This window comes from Bos indicus, chromosome 8, assembly GCF_029378745.1.
Source record: "Bos indicus isolate NIAB-ARS_2022 breed Sahiwal x Tharparkar chromosome 8, NIAB-ARS_B.indTharparkar_mat_pri_1.0, whole genome shotgun sequence".
NCBI classification, from domain to species: Eukaryota; Metazoa; Chordata; class Mammalia; order Artiodactyla; family Bovidae; genus Bos; species Bos indicus.
The window spans coordinates 88,016,320-88,043,560 of NC_091767.1; positions in this window are offsets into that span (position 1 = coordinate 88,016,320).

Sequence of the window (27,241 nt, forward strand, 5' to 3'; positions counted from 1 at the left end):
CAGGCATGCACACCAAGGGAGGGGTACTGAGTGTTTGTAGTGAGGTCACTATGATCAGCTCAAAACTAGGACCTTCCAAATATCCGCCAAGTGAACAACCAGAAGTACTCCATGTATCTGTCATGCAGCACCGCATAGCACTGAACATGACCAACAGCATGGGGAAAACCCAAGCTCATATTGGTAAATGAACAAGTAAAATAAAATAAAAATCACAGAATGAAGAATATACACAGCTCACAAACAGGAATGTTGCACTCAGCAGTTTAGAGATAATAGATATTCGTGGTAAAACTGAGGAGAAAATCAAGGAGTGATTCCCCTAAAATGAGCTTAGTGGTTGCCCCACAAGGAAGTAGGAAGGAGGAAGTGGATGTTATCCAGAAAAGACAAGTCAGGGGCTTCTGGAATTTTAGCATGTTCTTTTCCTTGACCCAAATGCTGGTTACATGGCTTTAAAAAAATGTATGGTTTATTTGAATTTTATGCTATTTCTTGTAAGTTGTATTCCACAATTATTAGAAACAGTTTTTAAACACAGGTGGAGGCATGAGCTAAGTCAGTGATTTATGAGGTAGAACCTGAGGGTTGGATGATCTATGGAAGGGGGATGCTAGGAGCAGATAGCATCCAGGATGATCCTTAGATGTTGGGTGAGAATTGACTCCATGCACAAACATGGGTTCCAGAAGGGGCAGGTGTAGCTTGGAAGAATGGAAATTAAGTTAAGTTTTAGACTTGTTTAAATGAAGATGCTCAGATCCATTAAGAAACTGGATACTAGGCTAGGGCTCAAATTAAATATAGTTTGAAATTTCAGAATCAAGAATTATCAGCATCAGCAACTAACATAGGATGTCAAGTAATGCAAATATGTAAAATTATGTGTGTGTGTGTGTGTGTGTGTGTGTGTAGATTAAGCAAAAAATAAACTAGGCCTTTGGGGAACTTCTAGAATCTAACTTTCTAGTTTTAAGAGACTTCCCTCATGGTCCAGTTGTTAAGACTCCATGCTCCCAAAAATGCAGGGGGCACAGGTTCAATCCCTGGTCTGGGAACTAAGATCCCACATACCACACGGCACAGCCAAAAAAGAAAATAAAAATAACCTTCTAGTTTTAGTGAAGTGGTGGGGATGGAAGCCTTGTATCAGAGTTAGAAATAAATGATAAAAATGAAAGAGGAAAATGAAGCAGTTTGGCTTCTTTCAAAGAAGGTTTATAAAGAGAAAAAGGGAGCTCAGTAGTTCTCTACGGAGGGGCTTGTACTCACAGAGAGGGGTTTCTTCCTTCATGTCCATTTGTCACTATGATGGATGCTCCGAAGCACAGGAGATACTGACACAACTATGCCTGTGAGAAAAAATAGGATATAGCACTCAAATGCGGGGGCCTGTCTGGAATAGAAAGAGAAATACCCTCCCACAGTGAAGGGAAGGATGACCAGTAATGAAATGGTGGATATAAGGGCAGGAAATGGAAACTTAAGCCTTTCTAATTTATTTTAGACTGCTATAAAAATACAGAACTTCGAAGTTCCAGGAGGCAAGTTAAGTGACTTAAATGACCTCCAATCTAGGGTGTGTGAGCTTCCATTACAAACTTATACAGAATTTACACTTTTAAGGGGATAAAGTATCTGAGAAAGAAACAGTGCCGCATCATCTGATCTCTTAACTAGCTTCTGTCATTCGGCTTAAGCTTTGCAAAGGACCACAGGTTAGTTAAAGAGCAAATATCCACTATAAAAGGCAACAAGGTTCATGCTGAAAGATGAAACACTAAAGGAAGGAATGCCCAGAACTATACCTTCTTCTCTCTCTCTCTTTTTTTTTTTTTGAAGAAAGTGGGCATGTTTCCAAGTTTTCCTTTGAAGTCTATCCTCAGGTTAGTAGTTGGAGCATATAGAGAATTAATAGATAACCTGATGAGACCACAGAAAAAGAAAATAAATGCTTATTACTGTCTTATAAGCACTGCAATACCAGATTCATTAGACTAGGCAGGTTGTAGTCACATAACTTTACTATCTTTCAATGTTTGACCGGGGCAATAATCAAATTTCCTTGTATCGATGTTGCTGCAAGTATTAGAATTCCTCTCAGAAAACATGAGTAAGCATACCATGAAACAGATGTCTTATAATCTGCCATTTAATATTACCAAAAACACCTCGCAGTATTTGATGAGCCTAAAATAAAGTGTGTTGCAGATAGAATACATAAATTTAACTGTTAAAACCTCCATGAGATTTGAGACTAATCTTTCATTAATCATCTGCGGTGATTTAGAAAAACAAAAATAAAAAACTCTAGTTCCAAATGCAGTTTGAAAACCAAAATGGATCAAATTTTCAAAAAGCACATCCACTGGGAGAATTAAAGGTAATTTTAACTTTTTTCTTTAAGCCTTTCTGTAATATTTGATTTTATTTTACAACAATCATGTTCTACATGTATAATGCAAAGAAAGAAAATGAAACAGCTACAGTAGACACGCTCTTGATGGCCTTCCAGTAACCAGTCATTGAGATAATTACACTGATTCTCCAAAATGACCACATTTGTGTTCCAACCATCTGGGATGTTGACATGCATCCAAATTGTTAGGCTCACACTTGCACGAATTTAAGCAGCTAAATGGTTTGCTTAGTGTGAAAGATGTCAGTCCAGAGGTGTAATGGGTGCCAGGAAGAGCCATGGTCAAAACTACAACCTCCTGTCAGCTGACGACATCAGATAAGTTGGCACTGAAGCCAAAGTCATGCAAAAAGACCCAATGGTCATAGGATGACATTCTCCAGGACTTGCCACCTGCCTTTCAAGCATCTAATTGGAATAGAGAGAACACGTATCTGACTGGAGACCACGTCTGAACACATACAGCTTATATCCATAAAGGACTATTTTAAGAGTGTACACAGTCTGACCATATTTCCACAACAATGCCCATAAGCCCTTATTTTAGCCCTTACCATGAGTCTGCTATGTTTTTGACAACTTTGTTTATGCCAATTCTATTTCTTATCTTTATTAATTCAGATAAGCCAATCATAATGATAATGAGTATCTCTTGAGATCTTACAGTATGACAAGAAGAGAAAAGCTCATTTAATGCTTATAAATTAACTGTTATAACAGTTCAATCATTAGAATACTGTTATTTTATATACACTAATGCATGCTGCTGCTGCTGCTGCTAAGTCGCTTCAGTCGTGTCCGACTCTGTGCGACCCCACAGACGCCAGCCCACCAGGCTCCTCCGTCCCTGGGATTCTCCAGGCAAGAAAACTGGAGTGGCTTGCCATTTCCTTCTCCAATGCAGGAAAGTGAAAAGTGAAAGTGAAGTCGCTCAGTCGAGTCCGACTCTTAGCGACCCCATGGACTGCCACCCACCAGGCTCCTCCATCCATGGGATTCTCCAGGCAAGAGTACTGGAGTGGGGTGCCATTGCCTTCTCCGCTAATGCATGCTAGGTCACTTCAAGTATGTCTGACTCTTTGAGACCCTATGAACTGTAGCCCACAAGGCTCCCCTGTTCATGAGATTCTCCAAGCAAGACTACTGGAGTGGGTTGCCATTTCCTCCTCCAGGGGATCTTCCCGACCCAGAGGTTGAACCCGAGTCTTTTACATCATCTTCATTGGCAGGCAGGTTCTTCACCACTTAGCACCACCTGAGAAGCCCTTATATACTAATAGAAGGATAAGTTAGGAGTTTGGCATTAGCAGATACAAACTACTATATGTAAAATAGACAAACAACCAGATCCTACTGTATAGCACAGGGAACTATCTTCTATAGAGCACAAAAACTAACACATTGTGAATTAACTATGCTTTAATTTTTAAAACTGTTAAAGATTAACATCAAAGAGATATGTCATAACAATAGTAGGTATACGTGGTTTGATGTGATGAGACTGTCACTTTAGCTCTGTAATCTTCTTTCCCAAAAACCATAATTCTCATAATTATGAGAAGATCAGATAGGCCAAAATTGAGAGATATTCTACAAAATACCTGATCCATACTCTCCACAACTGTTGAAGTCATACAAACCAAGGAAAGTCTGAGAAATTAACACAGCCTAGAGGAAACCAAGAAAACATAATGACCAAATGTAAGGTGGTAACTTGGATAAGGATCTTAGAATAGAAAAAGAATGCTTTGTAAAAACAAATATAATCAGAAAAAAAAATGTATACACTTGAGTAATTAAATCATGTAGGTTTAAGTATTGTGACAAATGTACCATAATAATGTGAGATGTTAACCAAGTAGGCACTTGAGTATGGGACATACTGGAACCCTCTGTACTATCCTCAAAATTGTTCTGTAAATCTAAAACTATTCTAAAATTAAAAGCTTACTTAAAAATACTATTACTACTTCAATTTTTTCAGAAGTATCATAGAGAGATTCACATACCAAAATTTACTCAATTCAAGTTTAGAACCCCTAGAAGCATGGTTTTGAGTTTTCCCATTTAATCACCAAAGAGAAGGGAGTCAAAACAGTTAGCCTGTGACGCATTTTTCTTTCCGTTATTGGGAGTGGAGAGACGCTCCTAGAGGAAAGACAATAAAGCAAAACACTGGACTTCCAGGTAAATACTCCCAAGGTAATCCTTGACTTATGATGGTTCCATCTACAATTTTTCAGCTTTACAGTGGTTCAAAAGTGATATGCATGTCAACTATGTGATTACGAGGCAAAATAAGGAATCCACTTACAACAGTTCTGTACTCAGATCTCTACTCTGTTTTTGACTTTCAGTATAGTATTCAATATATCAGAACTATTCGACACTTTTTGTTATTAAATAGGTTTTATGTGAGATGCTTTTGCCCAACTGTAGGCTACTGCAAGTGTTGAGAGCACGTTTAAGTTAGGCTAGCCTAAGCTAGAATGCTCAGTAGGTTAGGAGTATTAAATACATTTTTCACTTATGGTATTTTCAATTTACAACGGGTCTATTGGGACATAACAGCAACATAAGTGGGGGCAGATCAGTCATATTTGTTTAGAGGAAAATTCCTATGGATGCACCACTTTGAGCAAGATGCCCATGGCTTATAATTGCTCATATGAACAATTTATATTTGTGAAGCATGCTGCTGGGGAAATATTGCATACATATCTGACTAGAGACTATTGGATGGAGCTAGTTTATAAATTCAGTGCCCCCTTCTATGTGCCAAACTGTTTTATCTTTCAGTAGCTTCCTGCTATTTATCTTAGTCTTCTTCCCAAGGAGTTTAACAGTCTGGGGAGCACTATACTTTACCATACACCATGCCTTCCCACACAACAGCCTCCTCAGATTCTTTCTGCCTTCATAGTCCTGACTTCCAATGTCTCAGGTCTGTGAGATTTCTAAACCCTCTGCTGGTTTCTCTCATGCCATATCAAGAGTTGGAAGATACTCCAGGGTAATAAGCAGTGGAAAATTGCCTTTCTTATCTGTATTTGTCTTCTTGCCAGGATTGTGGCCCTTAGGGAATATGGTTCCTCCCAGCTCAAACCTGTAGTCTGTGAAAACCTAGAGGGATGGGGTGCGAGGTGGAAGAGAGGTTCAAGAAGAAGGGAACGTATGTATACCTATGGGTGGTTCAAGTTGATGTATGGCAGAAACCAATACAATAATGTAAAGCAATTATCCTCCAATTAAAAATAAATAAAAAACCTCAAATCAAAAAAAAAAAAAAACATATCCGTTTAAAAATAAATTCATAATGTATAATAGGTATTTGGCTTACACTTTTGAATAATGTTATCCAAAATTTAAGGCAACCATCCTGTCTTAAATTAAAATTTTGTATATTTTAATAAATTAAAAAAAGAATACAGTTTCTTTGAGGTGCCTTCCTGACTCTCCCGTACATTCAACAGACTTACATTTTATCTGGTTTTGTAGTGGTTCTTGGCAAGAACACTAGTCTGCTCTAAACTATCCCATCATATCCAGAAGTTGAACTATACTTCAATTTTGAAAAGAAAATAAATGCCTTTACAGTTATAATCCTTATAAGTTCCACACATGCAAAGGTATTTAAATTTCAGTTTCATATTTTTGTTGATAAAAGAGCATTGTTAGTGTTTTGGAAAGTGGATGTTATTTTATTGTACCCAGAACTAGATAATTATTGGGTTGGCTCAAAAGTTCTTTTGGGTCTTTTCATATGATTTTAGGAAAACTCAAACAAACAAACTTTTTGGCCAACTCAATACTATAAGTGCAAAATTTGTGGGGCTGAAAGGTAACTTGGAAATTTGATTAAAATCTTCTATTTTCAACACAAGGAGTTATGTCCCCATCAAAGAAAGACACATGTAGTAAGGACTAGAATTTTTCTCTTACTTCTCTAGTTTTTACTTTGTTTCTCCCTCTTCATAGCTTATGAATTAAAATATTTGAAAAAACAGTTTATATGAATAATAGATAAAGTTTGGGATATAGCTTAGAAAAGGGGAAACAATATAAATACAAGGTCCCTGTGCTTGTAGATTGTCTGCATGCTCTGATCAAAGCAGCTTCTTGCTGGTTAAGCAGAGTTGTCACTGAGCCCACCAGCCCAGCAACAGCTGCTTAAATGAGAGAGAGGGTGAGGGGAAATTAAAGATGTTGAATTGGGCCTGCGTTCTGCAGCCATTGAAAGTGGGAGCAAGAGGAGGGCTCCAGTCCATAAAAAACACATTGTCAAATGCACTGACTATGCTAGGTCTTCCAAGCCTACTATGCTCAGGGACACTGACCAAGCATTCAAGATCAAAGAAACCGAAAACAAAGACTTTATCTTCACTTTTTTCCTCTCTCATCTCTTACAGCTAATCCACCCACAAGCCCCTTTGGTTTAATTCCAAAATACATATCAAAGTCATCCACATTTCCCTAATCCCACAGCTGCCACCCTAGGTCTAGCCCCCTTTATCTCATGCTTGGACTATTGCAGTAGCCACCTTCATGGCCTTCCTACTTCCCTTTCTATTCTCCTTTAAACTTTTCTCCTGCCAGTGGCCATACCATTATTTTTTTTTTTTAATGTAACTACAATCACACCACATCCCAACTTAATGCCTTTGGAGGTTTCCCTTTGCACATAGAGTATATTTCAAAGTCACACCTTCATCCAGTCCTCTCCATTCTTATCTCCTTCCACCATCTCTCCAGCTCACTGTGTACCTGTCCTACCAGCCTCCTCACTGTGCCATCTCTTGCCAAACTCTTTTCTGCTCCAAGGCATTTTCAAACGATAAACTTCCCTTTCCTTGAGTTCACCCATTTTCAAGTCTGACTCTGAATCCCAGTGGTCTCAGCGTCACCATCAATCTCTCAGACATACCATCCTGACCTTCACAGTTGGCCCTTCCCTTGGTCTCTTTCATTGACTTGACTTGTTTTTTTCATAACCCATTTCACAGTTCTATTCACGGCCCTCATATTCTGTCTGAGCCGTTCAAGCATATGCTTCTTTAGAGCAAACTCATTTCCATTTTATCTCGGACTGTGTAATCAACATCTGGTGGGATTGCCTGGAAAATTCTGGGCACTTAGTAAAGAAATGTATATATGGACAAATAAATTCATGAATAAATAAATGAGAATAAGTTCATTTCCAAAGTTAAGTGAGCTGGGTAGAAGTTTTCTTCCAGAAATAGTGTTCAAGTTAGAAGCAACTCAACTGTCTGTAAATGGATGAGTGGATAACCACATTACATATGGTATATGCATGCAGTGGAATACTGTGTTGTGTGCTCAGTCGCTTCAGTTGTGTCTGACTCTTTGCCACTCTATGGACTACAGCCCGCCAGGTTCCTCTGTCAATGGGATTCTCCAGATAAGAATACTGGAGTGGGTTGCCATGCCCTCCTCCAGGGGATCTTCCCGACACATAGATGGACCCACATCTCTTATGTCTCCTGCATTGGCAGGTGGGTTCCTTCCCACTAGTACCACCTGCAATGGAATATTGCCCAGCCTTTAAAAGGAAGGAAATTCTGTAACACAGATGAACCTTGAGGAAATTACATTAAACAAAATAAGCCAGTCGCAAAAAGACAAATACTGAAAGATTCCACTCCTTTGAGGTCCCTAGAGTAGTCAGATTTCTAGGGATAGAAGGTAAAATGTGGTCTCTAGGGACTTTGGGGGTGGTAATGGCTAGTTAGCCTGTAATGGGGACAGAGTTTCAGTTAACAGGAAGAAAAGGTTCTGGAGGTAGATGCTGGTTATGGTTGTACAACAGTGTGAATGTACCCAACACTACTGAACTCTACACTTAAAATGGTAGAAGTGGTAAATTTTTTGTTATGTGTATTTTACCATAATTAAAAATAAAAAAAATTTAAGTACTGAATGGGATAGGAAGATACATTCTACATATGATTTATTTGTACAAACAAAGTGAAAGACACTGATCTCATTTCCTGGAGAAATAAGATTGGAGAGAAGCAGGAGAAATCGTCCACATTTTTTATAGTTGTCTATATTGTCAGACTGATTACTTTTTTTTACATTACTTTGGTAGTAAGGAAAATCTTCAGAAAGAGTTTTAAAATGAAGCAACAGTTTGACTTAAATCCTGCCATAAGGTTTTCTGTGAATGAGGAGAGCAGACCAATCTTCAGGGAAATCTGACAAGAGTTTACATGAAGAGCTGTGTATCTCTTCCTGGGATTATAGGATCAAATAATAGGGTTCTTGTTGCTTAAAACAAGTCCTCTATGGGGGGGGGAAGGAATTAATTAGGAGTTTGGGTTAACATATACTCACTACTATATATAAAATAGATAAACAACAAAGAACTACTGCATAACAGAGTGAACTATATTCAAAATTGTGTAATAACCTGTAAGGAAAAGGAATCTGAAAAAGAATATGAATCGCTATGCTCTACACCTGAAATTAAACAATGTTGTAAATCAACTATACTTCAGTTAAAAAAAGATAATGGTATACCCCACCACCACCACCACCAAAACAAAGTCCTTGCCAAACCACAGATCCCATGAGTAGGTGGGAGAGCCACAGAAGAAGCAAAAATGTAGGGGGTTAAGCATCCTCCTTTAACACCCTCACCAACAGAACTCCTCAAACCTAATATTTCCTAACAGAAACACCTCATAACTCTGAATAAGATTCTCTGGCCTAAATGCCTATTTTAGCTGAATATTTCAAGATGCCCTCTAGTAAAGAACAGGGACCACCATCCTTGTAGGGAGAAGTATATACATCGGATCGTTGGTTATCAGTTTCCATTCCAAAGAGTCACTCTGGGGAGGAACTTTGACTGCAGGCTATCTTTGCCCCATTTTCTGATTAGAACCCAATGCCCATGAAAGATGCTCAAATGGCACTTCACCAAATGAATAAATCTCATTCTTCCAGAGAGGAATGTTACCTCAAACGCAGAAGCTCTAGAGCAAATGGACGGTAGACTTTTGCAGCCCGCCAGATGAGTTTATATTTCCTTGACCAGCAGTTGGAAAATGCACATCCCACACTACTGTTTCAAAGGCAGTTTCAGGATGGGTGGATTCTCCTGTTAAACTGCTTGACGCAATCTACGTACAGGCTGCTGCCTGCCTGCACGTAGCTCCAATGTAGAGACAACAGCTGTGGGTCTGCCTGAGATCACGCTCACTGCATGATTAGGGTGAAAGATTCATTAACTGGCAGGCATCCATCGAATTTACCAGACGGTTATGTCACTTTTGATAGTCTGTGGGGTGTGGGTGGGGCTCTGAATTAACCAGGGACAAGAGGCATAAACTGAGACTCCCCAGGGCAAAATGGTCCATTTAAGGTATGTGGGTGTATCATTTTTTCCATGAAAGAGAGAGAGAGAATGCTAAAATAATATAAGCTGAACTAAGTAATCAGCTAGTGCCACCAAACCACGTGTACCAAGTAAGGATGTTAGGGAAGGCATATGCTTCAGTATAGATAATTATTAAGATCTTTTAAGGAATCTAGTAGCATAAAATAATTGTTGCCTAGCATAAGAAATGTGGTAAAAGAAAAAATAAATGAGAATTTTAGACCTATGGAGCACACATGAAGTACAAATTTGGTGGAAGCCTGTTTTGAAAATGACGAAAGAATAATTTGCAAAATTTAGGCAAATGAAAGCAATTTTGAGTCTGAACTTTGAATCAGCAATTGTTTTATCTAATTAGGTAAAAATTGGAAATTATAAGTAAATTTTTATCCATAGTTTTTTAGGTCCAATTAAGTGCCATTAATTCTTAAATCAATATTGAGAATTTGTATTTTTCAAGAAATGTGTTTGAGCTTGTCCAGTTTTAAGATAGATTGTATTTTATTATTTTTCTACAAAATTTTTATGATATTTAAAATATAATAATAATAGAACACAACTTTCCAGTTTTAGATATAATTAATTTAAAATACTGTATTAAGGTGTACATTCTAGCAATTTGATATATGTATATATTGTAATATAATTACCACAATGAGTTTAGTTTACATCCAGCATCTCACATACTTACACTTTTTCTTGTGATGAGAACTTTTAAGATCTACTGTCTTAGCAGGTCTCAAATATAGAAAGCAATCTTGTTAACTATAGTCATCGTGCTGTACATTATATCTCCAGAACTTATTTATCTTTTGATAAATAATGATGGACATTTGTGTCTTTTGATCACCTTCACCCATTTCCCCCCTCCACCTCCTGCTTCTGGCAACCATCAATCTGTTCTTTGTTTCTATGAATTCATTCCTTTTAGATTTCATAAATAAGTGGTTTGTGAATCTTACTGACTACAATGCTCTCCAGGTCGACTCATGCCACAGGTAGCAGGATTTCCTTATTTCTCATGGCTGAATAATATTCTATTGTATACATATACTATATTTTTTTATTCACTCATCCACTGATGGCCTCTTAGGTTGTTTCCATGTCTTAGCTATGATAAATAACACTATGATCAACATGAAAGTGCTGATATCTCTTTGAAATAGTGATTTTTTTTCTTCACTATACATACCCAGAGGTAGGATTGCTGGATATTATCGTAGTTATATTTCAAATTTGTTGAGGACTCTTCATGTTTACTTGCCCAACCACAGTGCAAAAGGATTCTCTTTCCTCCACATCCTTGCCAGTGTTTGTTATCTCTCTTATCTTTTTGATGATAGCTATTCTAACAGGTATAAGGTAATGTTTCACTGTGGTTTTGATTTACAGTTCCCTGCAGATGGTGATTGCAGCCATGAAATTAAAAGAGGCTTACTCCTTGGAAGGAAAGTTCTGACCAACCTAGATGGCATATTCAAAAGCAGAGGCATTACTTTGCCAACAAAGGTCCGTCTAGTCAAGGCTACGGTTTTTCCAGTGGTCATGTATGGATGTGAGAGTTGGACTGTGAAGAAAGCTGAGTGCTGAAGAATTGATGGTTTTGAACTGTGGTGTTGGAGAAGACTCTTGAGAGTCCCTTGGACTGCAAGGAGATCCAACCAGTCCATTCTATATGAGATCAGTCCTGGGTGTTCATTGGAAGGACTGATGTTGAAGCTGAAACTCCAATACTTTGGCCATCTGATGTGAAGAGTTGACTCATTGGAAAAGACCCTGATGTTGGGAGGGATTGGGGGCAGGGCGAGAAGGGGACGACAGAGGACGAGATGGCTGGATGGCATCACTGACTCAACGGACATGAATTTGAGTAAACTCAGGGAGTTGGTGATGGACAGGGAGGCCTGGCATGCTGCAATTCATGGGGTTGCAAAGAGCTGGACACGACTGAGCGACTGAACTGAACTGAACTGAACTGATGATAAGTAACGTTGAGCACCTTCTCGTGTACCTATTGTCCATGTCCATGTGTATGTCTTCTTTGGAAAAATGTCTATTCAATTCCTCTGACCACTTGAAGTTGGACTTTTTTTTTTGCTATTGAGTTTTATGAGTCCTTTGTATATTTTGAATATTAACCTTTCACCATATAAATGGTTCAAAAATATATAAATGGTTCCAGTTTCATAGTTCACTTTTCCATTTGTTGATGTTTTTCCTGTCAGATGCTTTCAAATTTGATGTGTCTCACTTATTTATTTCACTTTTGTTGCTTTTGTTTTTTGGTGCCAAGTCAAAAAATAAAATAAAATCATTGCCAAGATTGAATATCAAGTAGCTCACCCTGCTATGTTTTCTTATAGGAGTTTTATTGTTTCAGTTTAATGGTTTTAAGTTGATTTTCATATAGGGTATAAGATGGGATTTAGCTTTATTTTCCTGATTGTGGGCTGTCTAGTTATCTCAGCACCAGTTATTAAAGAAACTATTCTTTCCCCATCATATATGCTTGGATCCTATGTCAAAAGTTAGTTCACCATATAAGCAATGGTTTTTTCCCTGAAATCTCTCTTTTCTTCCATTGATCTACATGTCTCTTCTTATGCCAGTAGCATACTGTTTTAATTACTATAACTTTGTAATATAGCTTGAATCAGGAACTATGGTGTCCCCAGCCTTGTTATTACTTCTCAAGATTGCTTCTGTTATTCTGGGTTTTCTGTGGTTTCCTGCCGGGAGCAGGAGCTCCGCCTATGGCAAAGGTCATGAGGAAGGAGGCTCGGCATACTCAAAGGCAGGATCGAGCCTCAGGAGTCCCCCTGGAAATTCTCGAGCATCTACCCCCAAAACCAGAGTCTGCCTACTTTCTGCTTTGTTGCTCTCACCTACACCTCTGACTTTACGGGGGGCTGTCCCCGACTACCTCTCTCTGGAAAAAAAAAAAAAAAAAGAGTTAACTTACAGCTCCAGTTAATAAAGTTCCTGGGTGTGATAGTGTTTCAACCTACAAACTCCTTTGGAAGTCCTCTAGCCTGCCTGAATAGGTTTTTCCGGCCACATGTGATTGCTCAGAGCTTCCCAACTGTGAGAGGCAGGAGATGTTCTAAACTGTCTAAACACAGATTCCTTTGAGCAGTTAAAAGATTGATTAGAAATTGTATTGGTGAAGGGTTTTTCACTTGTTGGGCCAATGTTTGCCGCTAAGTTTCCATATCCCTTACCTGCTGTGTCCCTGGCAGTGTATTGATTTATGTAATTGGTGTAAGTAGTAGCTTTAATGTTTGTAATCTTGGACCCTTGAGTTAATTCTTTTTCTTGTTATAGCCCACCACACCTTTGCCCTATAGGAATGCAACTTTATCTAATGCTTTTGGAGGGTGGTGCCTGACTTTAGAATAATCACCTTTAGAGAAAAATGTTTCTTTTTTTTTTAAATTTTATTTTATTTTTAAACTTTACAATATTGTATTAGTTTTGCCAAATATCGAAATGAATCCGCCACAGGTATACCTGTGTTCCCCATCCTGAACCCTCCTCCCTCCCCATACCCTCCCTCTGGGTCGTCCCAGTGCACCAGCCCCAAGCATCCAGTATCGTGCATCGAACCTGGACTGGCGACTCGTTTCATACATGATATTATACATGTTTCAATGCCATTCTCCCAAATCTCCCCACCCTCTCCCTCTCCCACAGAGTCCATAAGACTGATCTATACATCAGTGTCTCTTTTGCTGTCTCGTACACAGGGTTATTGTTACCATCTTTCTAAATTCCATATATATGAGTTAGTATACTGTATTGGTGTTTTTCTTTCTGGCTTACTTCACTCTGTATAATAGGCTCCAGTTTCATCCATCTCATTAGAACTGATTCAAATGTATTCTTTCTAATGGCTGAGTAATACTCCATTGTGTATATGTACCACAGCTTTCTTATCCATTCATCTGCTGACGGACATCTAGGTTGCTTCCATGTCCTGGCTATTATAAACAGGGCTGCGATGAACATTGGGGTACACGTGTCTCTTTCCCTTCTGGTTTCCTCAGTGTGTATGCCCAGCAGTGGGATTGCTGGATCATAAGGCAGTTCTATTTCCAGTTTTTTAAGGAATCTCCACACTGTCCCCCATAGTGGCTGTACTAGTTTGCATTCCCACCAACAGTGTAAGAGGGTTCCCTTTTCTCCACACCCTCTCCAGCATTTATTGCTTGTAGACTTTTGGATCGCAGCCATTCTGACTGGCGTGAAATGGTACCTCATAGTGGTCTTGATTTGCATTTCTCTGATAATGAGTGATGTTGAGCATCTTTTCATGTGTTTGTTAGCCATCTGTATGTCTTCTTTGGAGAAATGTCTATTTCTTAAAATGTTAACAGGCCTCCGGGCCAGAAGATGATGCAAATCACCTAAACTTTTGCATGTGATAAGTTTGCAGGAAGAAAGCCTGGCTTACTACATGACTCTACTCCTTCCCCCATTATCCTCTATGCATAACTTAAGGTATAAAAACTACTTTGGAAAACAAAGTGTAGGCCTTGTTCACCGAAACTTGGTCTCCCCATGTCGTTCTTTCTCTCACCTTCTGGCCGAATTATTCAGCCTCTTTTCTCCACTAAATTTTCTCACTGAGCTATCCTTATTTCAGTCTCTTTTCTCCACTGAATTTCCTCACTGGGCTATCCTTATTTCAGCTTCTTTTCTCCACTGAATTTCCTCACTGAGCTATCCTTACTCTATTACTCTTTATATTCTTAATTAACGTTTAATTAAGCAGTTGTTTCCTGATCCTCGCCGACACCATCCCCGCTTCGAATTCCCTGGATCCACCGGGGCTGGACCCCAGCAGTTTCCTACAAACTTTAGGGTTATTTTTCATATTTCTGTAAAAAGTCATTAGAATTTTGATAGGAATTACATTAAGATTATGGACATCTTACCAGTACTAATCTTCCAATGCATGAGCACAAATATCTGCTCCAATCTTTGGTATTTCCTTCATTTTCCTAATGGGCTTAATTTGTTCTTCTTTTTCTAGTTCCTTGAGGTATGTCTGGTTTACTTGAGCGCTTTCATTTTTCTTAACATAAGTGTTTATTCCTATGAAATTCCCTCATAGGACTGCTTTTGTTGCATCACTTAAGTTACAATATGTTGTCTTTCTATTTTAATTCATGTGAAGATATCATTTTGATTTCTCTTTTGATTTCTTTTTTGAACATTGGTTATTCAGTAGCTTGTTGTTTAATCTCTGCTGCTGCTGCTAAGTCACTTCAGTCGTGTCCGACTCTGTGTGACACCATAGATGGCAGCCCACCAGGCTCCCCCGTCCCTGGGATTCTCCAAACAAGACTCTACATATTTGTAAATTTTCTAGTTTTTGTCTTCAATTGAGTTTTAGTTTCATATTATTGTGGTCGGAAAGGATGCCTGATACTGTTTCAATTTTCCTAAATGCATAAAAACTTGTTTTGTGCTTAATGTATAGTATATCCCTAAGAATGTTGAATATGTGTTTGCAAATAATGTGTATTCTGTTGCTATTGGATGGAATGTTCCTGTTTCAGTCCATATGGCCTTAAAGCTGGAGTGAGTCTCTTGTAGACAACAAATAGGTCTTGGGGTTTTTTGTCCATTAATCCACTCTATGTCTTTTGATTAGAGAATATAGACAATTACATTTAAAGTACTTATTAAAACTAGAAATAAATCTACCATATGACCCAGTAATCCCTCTACTGGGTATATGCATGTACCCAATGTTCACTGAAGTACTATTTACAATGGCCAGGACATGAAAACAACGTAGGTGTTCATCAACAGCTGAATAAAGGATGTGGTATATATATACAATAAAATTTACTCAACTATAAAAAAAATGAATTTGAGTCCGTTCTAGTGAAGTGGATGAACCTAGAGCCTATTATACACAGTGAAGTAGGTCATAAAGAGAAAAGTAAATATTGCATATTAATGCATATGTATGGAATCTAGAGAAATGGTACAGATGAACCTATTTGCAGGAAAGGAATGGAGATGCAGATGTAGAGAAGAGACTCGTGGACACAGTAGGGGAAGGAGAGGGTGGAACGGATTGAGAAAGTAGCATTGATACATATACACTGCTATATGTAAACTAGTCAGCTTGGTGGGCTGCCGTCTATGGGGTCACACAGAGTCCGACGCGACTGAAGCGACTTAGCAGCAGCAGCAGCAGCAGCTAGTGGGAAGTTGCTGTATAACACAGGATTTCAGCCTGACGCTCTGTGATAACCTAGAGGGGTGTGATGGCGGGAGGGGAGGAAGGATCAAGAAAGAGAGGATACATATATAATATGATCGTTTTGCTTTGTTATACAGCAGAAACCAATACAACATTGTAAAGCAATTTTCCTCCAATTAAAAAAATAAGGTAATTCTTGATAAGCATGGGCTTACTATTATTTTGTTCATGGTCTTATAGCTGCCTTGTAATTCCTTTGTTCTTTTCTTCTTTTTGTTTCCTCTTTTGTGACTTGATGATTTTTTATAGTGTTACATTAGATAACTTTATCTTTTGTATAACTACTATATGCTTTTTTTTGTGGTTACCATGAGGCTTATATACATCTTATAGTTATAATAGTTTATTTTAAGCTGACAACAATTTAAGTTCAAACACATACTAAAGCCCTCTATTTTTATTCTTCCCCAACAAGTTTCTACATTTTTGATGTTATAATTTACATCTTTTAAATTTGCATACCCATTAATATATTGTTGTAGTTACATTTCTTTTTATTAATTTTATCTTTTAACCTTCATGCTATATTTTAGGTAATTTACCCACTATCATTACTCTGAATATAACAATATATTTACCTTTATCAGTGAGATTTATACTTTTATATGTTTTCCTATTACTCATTCAGTTCAGTTCAGTCACTCAGTTGTGTCCTACTATTTGCGACCCCATGGACTGCAGCATGCCAGGCTTCCCTGTTCATCACCAAGTCCTGAAGGTTGATCAAACTCATGTTCATCGAGTTGGTGATGCCATCCAACCATCTCATCCTCTGTTGGCCCCTTCTCCTCCTGCTTTCAATCTTCCCCAGAATCAGGGTCTTTTCCATTGACTCAGCTCTTTGCATCAGGTGGCCAAAGTATTGGTGTTTCAGCTTCAACATCAGTCCTTCCAATGAACACCCAGGACTGATCTGTGTTAGGATGGACTTGTTGGATCTCCTTTCAGTCCAAAAGACTCGAAAGAGTCTTCTCCAACACCACAGTTCAAAAGCATCAATTTTTTGGCACTCAACTTTCTTTATAGTTCAACTCTCCCATCCATACATGACTACTGGAAAAACCATAGCTTTGACTAGAAGGCTGTTTGTCAGCAAAGTAATGTCTCTACTTTTTAACATGCTGTCTAGGTTTGTCATAGCTTTTCTTCCAAGGAGCAAGCATCTTTTAATTTCATGGCTGCAGTCACCATCTGTAGTGATTTTGGAGCCCCAAAAAATAAAATCTGTTACTGTTTCCATTGTTTCCCCATCTATTTCCCATGAAGTGATGGGACTGGATGCCATGATCTTCTTTTTCTGAATGTTGAGTTTTAAGCCAACTTTTTCACTCTCTTCTTTCACTTTCATCAAGAGGCTCTTTAGTTCTTCTTCACTTTCTGCCATGAGGGTAGTGTCATCTGCATATCTGAGGCTATTGATATTTCTCCTGGCAATCTTGATTCCAGCTTATGCTTCATCCAGCCTGGCATTTCACATGATTACTCATTAGCATGCTTTTATTATAGCTAGATTAAATCCCTTTAACATTTTTTATAAGGCCAGTCTTTTTCTTTCTCTGGAAAATTCTTTATCCTAGTTATAATTCTGAAGGACTACTTTTCTGGGTAGAGGATTTTTGGCAGCAGTTTTTTGTTTTTTCTTCAGCACTCTGAATATGGATGCCATTCCTTTCTGTCTCTCGGAAAGATTGAGGGCAGGAGGAGAAAGGGACAACAGAGGATGAGATGGTTGGATGGTATCACCGACTTGATGGACATGAGTTTGAGTCAGCTCAGGGAGTTGGTGATGGACTGGAAAGCCTGGCGTGCTGCAGTCCATGGGGTTGCAAAGGGCTGGACACAACCAAGTAAGTGAACTGAATTATCTCTTGGTTGTCTCAAACCTTCGTGATTGTTGAAGTAGTTTTTTTTTTTTTTAATCTTTGGCTACCAGTAGCTGAGACTGTGCCAAGACCTGTTTCAATGTGTGTGTATTTTTTCCCTCATTTTCCTGTTGCATAGGAATTGCTCATCTAGTTTATGAGTTTCTTTCAGAGGAAATTGTTTCACATGTAACTGTAGATCTGATGTGAAAGGAGGTGAGTTCAGGAGTCTCCTATGTTGCCATTGTGAAAATTAATAAGTAATAAATTAATAATCCTCATATAAAATGAGTTGGGGGTCAGAAGGAGGAGTTCTCATGCCCTACCCTCCACATCAATTGTAGAACCAACATGAAGAGATGTATCTCCTATCTCCAAAAGCAAGAAGATTACTACTTTACTACTCAGCAGAAGAGAAGTTTTTTCCTTGCCTGGCAACAGCCCACCCAATGAGAGACAGCTACAACTCAGATGAGGAAAAATCTTGATATCTGTGGAGACTTCCACTCGTTTCCTGGGTACTTGAACGAAGACATATTCTTTAAGAGTTCAGTGTTTCAGCCTTACTCAATCCTAGCCTTTTCCTTGGGCATTGTGCTATTTTCCCACTCAGACACCTCATCAGGACCAAGTATTTTAGTGATATCCCTGATCATTGGGCTTCCCAGGTGCCACTAATGGTAAAGAACCCCACCTGTCAATGCAGGAGATGTAAGAGTCACAGGTTTGATCCCTGCATTGGGAAGATTCCCTGGAGAGGGTGAAGGCAACCCACTCCAATATTCTTGTCTAGAGAATCCCTTAGACAGAGAAGCCTGGTGGGCTACAGTCCATAGGGTCACAAAGAGTTGGATATGACTGAAGTGACTTGGCACGTACTGATCCACTGGGCAGAGGTTTGCACTTCCATCACCGAGGGGGCAGCCATCCATTGTCCCTTGTTTAGGGAGATGCATCTCCCCTTACTAGGCAAGGTGGATCTCTTCCCTCTTGAAGTTATTTTATCCACCTTTTAATTTGTTTGTAAGAAAGAAAAGAAAGCCCATGTGAGTTCCACATGCCCTATTTTCCTGGAAACCAAAGTCCTAAGGGTCAGCTTCTTTTGCCTGTCTGTTTGTGATTTCAGTAATTTTGATAATATCTCCTTACTGGGAACAGACTTTCCAAATTGCTGATGTCTTTGAAAGATGAAAAGAAAAAGATCATAATATGTGTATATGTGTATGTTTGTGTAAGACACAAGAGAGCAACACTAAATCCCAATATGTGTCTAGGGAGAAGGAACACTGGAGGCACAGAGTAACGAGGTTTGATTTTGTATCTCTCTTTTTAAAACAGTTTTATTGATCCATAATTGACATACCATAAAGTTTACCCATTTAAAATATACGGTTGGATAAGTTTTAGTATATTTACAAGGCTGAACAACAATGGCTGTACTCTAATTTTAGAACATTTTCATCACCCCCAAAAGAAACTTTGTACCCATTAGGAGTCCCTTCCTCTAATTCCCCATCTGTGACCTGCTCTCAGCCCTGGCAACCACTAATCCACATTCTGTCTGCATAAATTTGTCTATTCTTGACATCCATATAAATGGAATCAGAATAAGTGAACTTTGTAACTGACTTTCTGGCTATAATAGATAATGATTCTATTAATATTCATTCATAGGCTCTTATGTGAATATATATTTTCATTTTTCTTGTGTATATGAGATTAGCCAAAAAGTTCATTTGGTTTTTTCCGTAAGATGACTCTAGTAGCACTCAGTTGTCTTAAACTTCATTTGAAATAATTGTATTAGATTGTATGTGATAGCTGTCACATCAGCATTAATTTAAAGGAAATCTATCAAAATTGGTGACTTTTTCTGTAGTCATTTTAATATTGAAGATGGAAAAAATGCAACATTTTCAGCATATTATTCTTTATGATTTCAGGAACGGTAAAAATGCAAATGAAAAAAAGATTTGTGCAGTGTATGGAGAAGATGCTGTGACTGATCAAACATGTCAAAAGTGGTTTTCGGGGTTTCCCTGCTGGTCCAGTGGTAAAGAATCCACCTTGCAATGCAAGGGACCCCAGTTTCATCCTTGATCCTGAAAGATTCCACACGCTGCAGAGCAAATAAGCCCCTGTGCCGCAATTACTGAGCGCGTACAGGGCAACCACTGAATTCCGTATGCTTGTGCTCTCCAAAATGAGTAGTTCACTGCCGCAAAGTATATGCCCATTCGCCACAACTAGAGTAAGTCCAGGTGCAGCAACAAAGGCCCATCGCAGCCAAAAAATCAAGGTAAATAAATAAATCTTTTTTAAAAGAGAAAAAAACGGTTCATAATTTTTTACAGTGATTTGCAAAGTTTATGCTAGAGATTTCTTGCTGGACGGTGCTCCATGGTCAGGAAGACATGTTGAAGTTGATAGAAATCAAATAGAGACATTAATTGAGAATACTTAATGTTATGCATGAGGTAGTTGACATACTCAAAACATTAAAATCAAGCATTGAAAATTATTTTCACTAGTTTTGTTTTCATGCTTGGGTTTCATATAAATTTAGCAAAAAAAAAAACAAAACCCTTCTTTGCTGTATTTACATGCTTGTATTTATTTACATGCAATTCTTTACTTAAACATAATTGAAAAATTCAGTTTTTAAAGCAAACTGTGATGGGCAATTGGAGAAGGCAATGGCACCCCACTCCAGTACTCTTGCCTGGAAAATCCCATGGATGGAGGAGCCTAGTAGGCTGCAGTCCATGGGGTCGCTAAGAGTCGACACGACTGAGCGACTTCACTTTCACTTTTCACTTTCATGCATTGGAGAAGGAAATGGCAACCCACTCCAGTGTTCTTGCCTGGAGAGTCCCAGGGACGGGGGAGCCTGGTGGGCTGCCGTCTATGGGGTCGCACAGAGTCGGACACGACTGAAGCAACTTAGCAGCGGCAGCAGTGATGGGCAATGAAAAGTAGATACTGAACAATAATATGGAATGGAGCAAATTGAGAGGCAAGCAAAATGAACCACCAATGGCAGGTCTTCATCCCAAGAAGGTGATATTGTGTATATTGTAGATTGAAAGGGAGTCCTCTATTACAACTCCTTCTGTAAAATCAAGTGATTAATTTTATGTACCACTCCCAATTAGACCAAGTGAAAACAGAACTCAACAAAAAGTGTCCAGATGAGACATCTGAGTGGAAAAAAATGTTGTGCAAACATCACCACTGTTTATTTCCAAACTTTTTCATCACCTCAAACAGTAAGTCTGTAACCATTAAGCAGTCATTCCCCATTCCCTCCTCCTCCCAAGCCCTGGTAACCTATAATCTATTTTCTGTCTGTATGAGTTTGCTTATTCTAGACATAACATATAAGTAGAATCTTATTTGTTTATTTTGTGCCTGGCTTACTTCACTTATCTCTTAAGATTCATCCATGCTGTCAAATATGTCAGAACTTCCTTCCTTTCACAGCAGAATCATACTCCATGGTATGTGTGTAGCACATTTTGTTTATCCTTCATCCAACCACTGACACTCAAGTTGTCTCCGCCATTTGGAGCTATTATAAATAGGCCCATAATGGTCATTGGTGTAAAAGTCCCTGCTTTCAATTCCTTTGTGTATATTCCTAGAAGTGGGATTTGCATGATACAGTAAGTCTGTGTTTAACATTTTCAATTCAGTTCAGATCAGTTGCTCAGTCGTGTCCGATTCTTTGGGACCCCATGGACTGCAGCACACCAGGCTTCCCTGTCCAACACCACCTCCTGGATCTTACTCAAACTCATGTCCATTGAGTCAGTGATGCCATCCACCATCTCATTTTCTGTCATCCCCTTCTCCTGCCTTCAATCTTTCCCAGCATCAGGGTCTTTTCTAGTGATTCAGTTCTTTGCATCAGGTGGCCAAAGCACTGGAGTTTCAGCTTTGGGATCAGTCCTTCCAATGGATATTCAGGACTAATTTTCTTTAGGATTAACTGGTTAGATCTCCTTGCAGGCCAAGGGACTCTCAAGAGTCTTCTCCAACACCACAGTGCAAAACCATCAATTCTTTGGCACTCAGCTTTCTTTATAGTTCAACTCTCACATCCATACATGACTACTGGAAAAACCATAGCTTTGACTAGACAGGTCTTTGTTGGCAAAGTAATGTCTCTGCTTTTTAATATGCTGTCTAGTTTTGATCATAGCTTTTCTTCCAAGGAACAAGCATCTTTTAATTTCATGGCTGCAGTCACCATCGGCAGTAATTTTGGAGCACAAAAAAAAATAGTCTCTCACTGTTTCCATTGTTTCCCTATCTCTTTGCCATGAAATGATGGGACCAGATGCCATGATCTTACTTTTCTTCAGAAAAGTTTTAAGCCAGCTTTTTCACTCTCCTCTTTCACTTTCATCAAGAGGCTCTTTAGTTTTTCACTTTCTGCCATAAGGGTGGTGTCATCTGTTTATCTGAGGTTACTGATATTTCTCTTGGAAATCTTGATTCCAGCTTGTGCTTCATCCAGCCTGGCATTTCGCATGATGTACTCTACATATAAGTGAAATAAGCAGGGTGACAATCTACAGCCTTGACATACTCATTTCCCGATTTGGAACCAGTCTGTTTTCCCATGTCCAGTTCTAACTGTTGCTTCTTGACCTGCATACAGATTTCTCAGGAGGCAGGTAAGGTGGTCTGGTATTCCCATCTCTTTCAGAATTTTTCAGTTTGCTGTGATCCACATAGTCAAAGGCTTTGGCCTAGTCAATAAAACAGAAGCAAATGTTTTTCTGGAACTCTCTTGCTTTTTCTTTGAGGAACTGCCAAATTGCTCTCATGGCAGCTGCCTTATTTTACAATCCCACAAGCAGTGAATCTTCATAGTCATCCTGGTAAGTGTGAAATGGTTTCTCACTGTGATTCGATTTGAATTTCCCCCGTTTCTAGTGATGTTGAGTGCTTTTTCATGTACTTATTTGTCATTCGTATATCCTCTTTGGAAAAATGCCTGTTTGCGTTCTTTTTGCTGTTGAATTTTAGAAGTGCTTTGTAAATTCTAGATAGCAATTCCTTATTATATTTACAATTTTCAAATATTTTCCCACTCTGTGGGAAAAAAATTTTTTTTCTTGATAATGTTTTCGATGCACACAATCTTTTTTTTAATTTTGATGAAGTGCTGCTGCTGCTGCTGCTGCTGCTAATTGGCTTCAGTCATGTCTGACTCTGTGCGACCCCATAGAAAGCAGCCTACCAGGCTCCCCTGTCCTTGGGATTCTCCGGGCAAGAACACTGGAGTGGGTTGCCATTTCCTTCTCCAATGCATGAAAGTGAAAAGTGAAAGTGAAGTCGCTCAGTCGTGACCGACTCTAGCAACCCCATGGACTGCAGCCCACCAGGCTCCTCGGTCCATGGGATTTTCCAGGCAAGAGTACTGGAGTGGGGTGCCATTGCCTTCTCCATGATGAAGTGCAATTCATCTATTTTGGGTTTTTTTGCTACTTATGCTTTTGGTGTCATATCTAAAAAATCTATTGCTAAATCCAAAGTCATGAAGATTTACCCCATGATTTCATCTAAGAGTTATGATTTTAGCTCATGTTTAGGACATTGATCCATTTAACTACTTTTTGTACATGGTATGGGGTAGGGGTGCAACTCCATTCTTTTGCATGTGAATATGTAGTTGTCTCAGCACCATCTTTTGAATCAAATATTCTTTTACCTTTGAATGGACTTGGTGCCCTTTTCGGAAATTAATTGATCATAGTTGTGTCTGTTTACTTCTGAACTCACAATCCTATTACATTGGTCTCTATGTCTCTCTTAATGCCAGTAACACATTATTTTTATTACCAAAGCTTTGCACTGAATTTCAAAATTGAGAGTATACCAACTTAACTTTTTTAAATTGCTTTGATTCTCCAGGGGACTCTTGCCATTCCATATTAATTTGAAAATCAGCTTTTCCATTTCTACAAAAAAAAAAAGCCATTGGAATTTTGAGAAATATTGCACTGAGTCTAGATTTCTTTGGATAGTATTGACATCTTAAAATATTGAGTCTTCCTATCCATTAACATGGACTGTCTTTACATTTGTTTACATCTCCTTTAATTTCCAGCAATTACTTTCAAACATATTCTATGAACTTTGAAATCAGATAGAACATTTTCTCTAATATAGAATTTGAAGCCATTGTTTGTCTCAATGATCTTTGTTTTTAAGCCTGTTACTTTAGATCAGTAGTCAGTAATCATTAAAGAGTAGTGTATTGGAGTGTTAATTAAAAGGCAGTTTTTCTGGCATTGGAAGAGGATTAATTGGACAATGAGCCTAAAAGCAAGTTCTCCTATCATTAAAATCAGCACCTCTAAACAGAAGATTATGCAAAATATTTTTTTTTTTAATTTAGACTATGTAAAAAAATTTAATTCCATGTAGAAAAACAAAGTTTAAAAGATGATGATCTGGAAAGAAATATCTGGCATATTTGACAAGTGACTAATTTTTTTTTTCCCAGAGGGCTTACATGGATCCCTATGACAAAGATGAACGATGATATAGAAAATTAAGCAGAGATAGTTTGCTAATAAGATGTAAAATTGGCTAATAAACAAATAAAGAGATTGTAAACCTCATTCGTGATTTAATACAAGCACATGTTAACAACAAAATCCCTTTTTTTAACCAGCAGATGGGCCTTGATTAAAAAGTTGAGTAACACCCACTATACGGGTGCAGCCATAGGGAATTACTTAACCTGATTGTGGGAATATAAATTAGTGGGATTCTTTGGAAAGTGATTTGGCAACATCCATTAAAGTTTTAAAAGAAAATCTCCTCTGACTCAGCAGTTTCTCTCTTGGGAATTTTTCCTGCAAGTATACTCACAAAAACTATTCCTAATAGATTTGGAAGGATAGTTTTCCATTACTGTCTGTAAGAGCAAAAACAAATAAAAAAAAAAAGATGAGAAACAACCTAAATAGCCATCAATAAGGAACCATTAACTGTTAATCCATTCCAGAAAACATTCCACATTTTATATGATAACAATTAAGCCATTTATCAACATATTTATTGAACATGTTGGTCAGTCTGAATGTAGGAATGTAGATGGAGGTCAACGATATTTTTATTGAAAAAATAAACAAAGGCCTAAGGTATATGAATAATGGTATAAAATGATTCAATGTGCACAGATTTTAAAGGCATTTACACACAGCCATATGTACAGCATTCTTCTGGAAGTTTTCCTCAAAGACTCACTCTGAATGTAGGCCTTAGAACTGAAGGAAGTGTGCCCAACAGGCTCCTCTGTCCATAGAGTTCTCCAGGCTAGAATACTAATGTGGGTAGCCATTCCCTTCTCCAGGAGATCTTGCTGACCCAGGAATCAAACCCAGGTCTCCTGCATTACAGATGGATTCTTTACCATCTGAGCCACCGGGGAAGCCTGAGAGAAACTTGCACACTTCATTTAATTTCCTTCCATACACTCTGCTATTTCACATATTCACCTAGGATACTTTTATGAAATAAAACTTTGCTTTAAAAAGTCAGAAACTCAGTTTAAACTGAGTAAGTTTTAAATTTTTTTGCTATATAAATATCCTTTGTGTTAATTAGCTCACTTCTTTATATACAAAGTGTTAGTCACTTAGTCGTGTCCGACTGTTTGTGACCCCATGGACTGTAGTCCGCCAGACTCCTCTGTCTATGGAATTCTCCAGGCAAGAACACTGGAGTGGTTAGCCGTTCCCTTCTCCAGGGGATCTTCCCAACCCCAGGATCGAACCCAATTCTCCTGCATCACAGGCAGATTCTTTACCATTTGAGCCACCAGGGAAGCCTTTATATACAAAAGCTCCTGAAATAATTAAGCCCTTTTATATGAATCATTTCAATTATTAAAAGACACATAAATGCCTATATACACATACACACACATTTATTATTTTCTGGCTGTGTTTGATCTATGGCAAGAAGGTGTCCACACATGTGTGTGAGTATGTGTGTGTATTCTGTGTGTGTGTTGCAATGATTATAGGTGGGGAAGACCAGGGGTCAAGTCATACCCCTGGAGAGAGGCTTGAAGGACCCAAGTAGCATTATTAGGATTACTAGCAATCCAGGCACAAGGGCTCCCAGCAAAAAGAGAGCATTCAGAGAGGAAGGAGGGGATCTGGGAATATGCCCCTAGCATCCAGGTTGGCCTGAGGATCTTGGCTCAGCCACCACTGTTCTCACCCCTAAAACTGATCTCTGCGTCATTGTTGGATCTCTGGTGGAGATGTCAGATGCAAAGGAAAGCAGTGTGCTGTAAGATGCTGAAAGAGAGTGCTGTAAGATGATGCATGGCTTGGCTGTAAAAGATAAGTAAGTTATCTACCAGATCTTTCTTCTGCCAAAACAAAGAAGTGGAGCATAAGAATGTGGGCCTTTGTAGAGAATGTTATAGTAAGAGTCCCCTATTGGTTTCCAAGAGCAAACTCATGGTAAGGGTCCTATATTGGTTTCCAATCTTTTTATTAAAGGAGTTGGACAAGATGGTTTTTAAAGTGCCTTTTAAATGTAAGGACAGACAGGCATACAGCATCAACTGGAACTTTCTAAGGAGCACAGTGACCACTCTATAGTCAGCAAACACTTGGGGAAGGGACAACAGAGGGTAGCCTGGGGAACCTGGAGTCTGAAGGCAGCTGGACAGGTACTGTGACTCCTTGAGCTTGCTCCTCCAGGAGATCCCAGCCTTTCCCACTTTGGCTGTCACCTCACCCAGAGCCCACATGGTACAAAAACTGATTACCATGCAGTAAAGGAGTGTTGAGGTTGCTATGGCTGCTATAACAAAGTACCACAGTCTGGGGAATGAACAACAGAGATACATCCTCTCACAATTCTGGAGTATAGAAGATCACGGCATGGGCAGGACTGAGTCCTCCTGAATCTTCTCTCCTCTGTCTGTAGATGGTCATATTTCTGCTGCCTTGACGTGATGTTCCCTCTGTGTGAATATCTATGTCTACATTTCCTCTTTATGTAAGGACATCATATTGGACTAGGGCCCATCCTAATGACCTCATTTTAACTCAGTTACCTCTTTAAAGAAACTGTCTCCAAATAGTCACATTCTGAGGTGCTGGGGAACAGAACTCCTGCAAGCCCTTTTTGTAAAGACATAGTTCAACCTGTGATGGAGAGACAGATGCATCTAGAAGCAATTAATAATTATAGATGCTAATATTTGGAATGAACATGGATAGAACAGGGGGAAG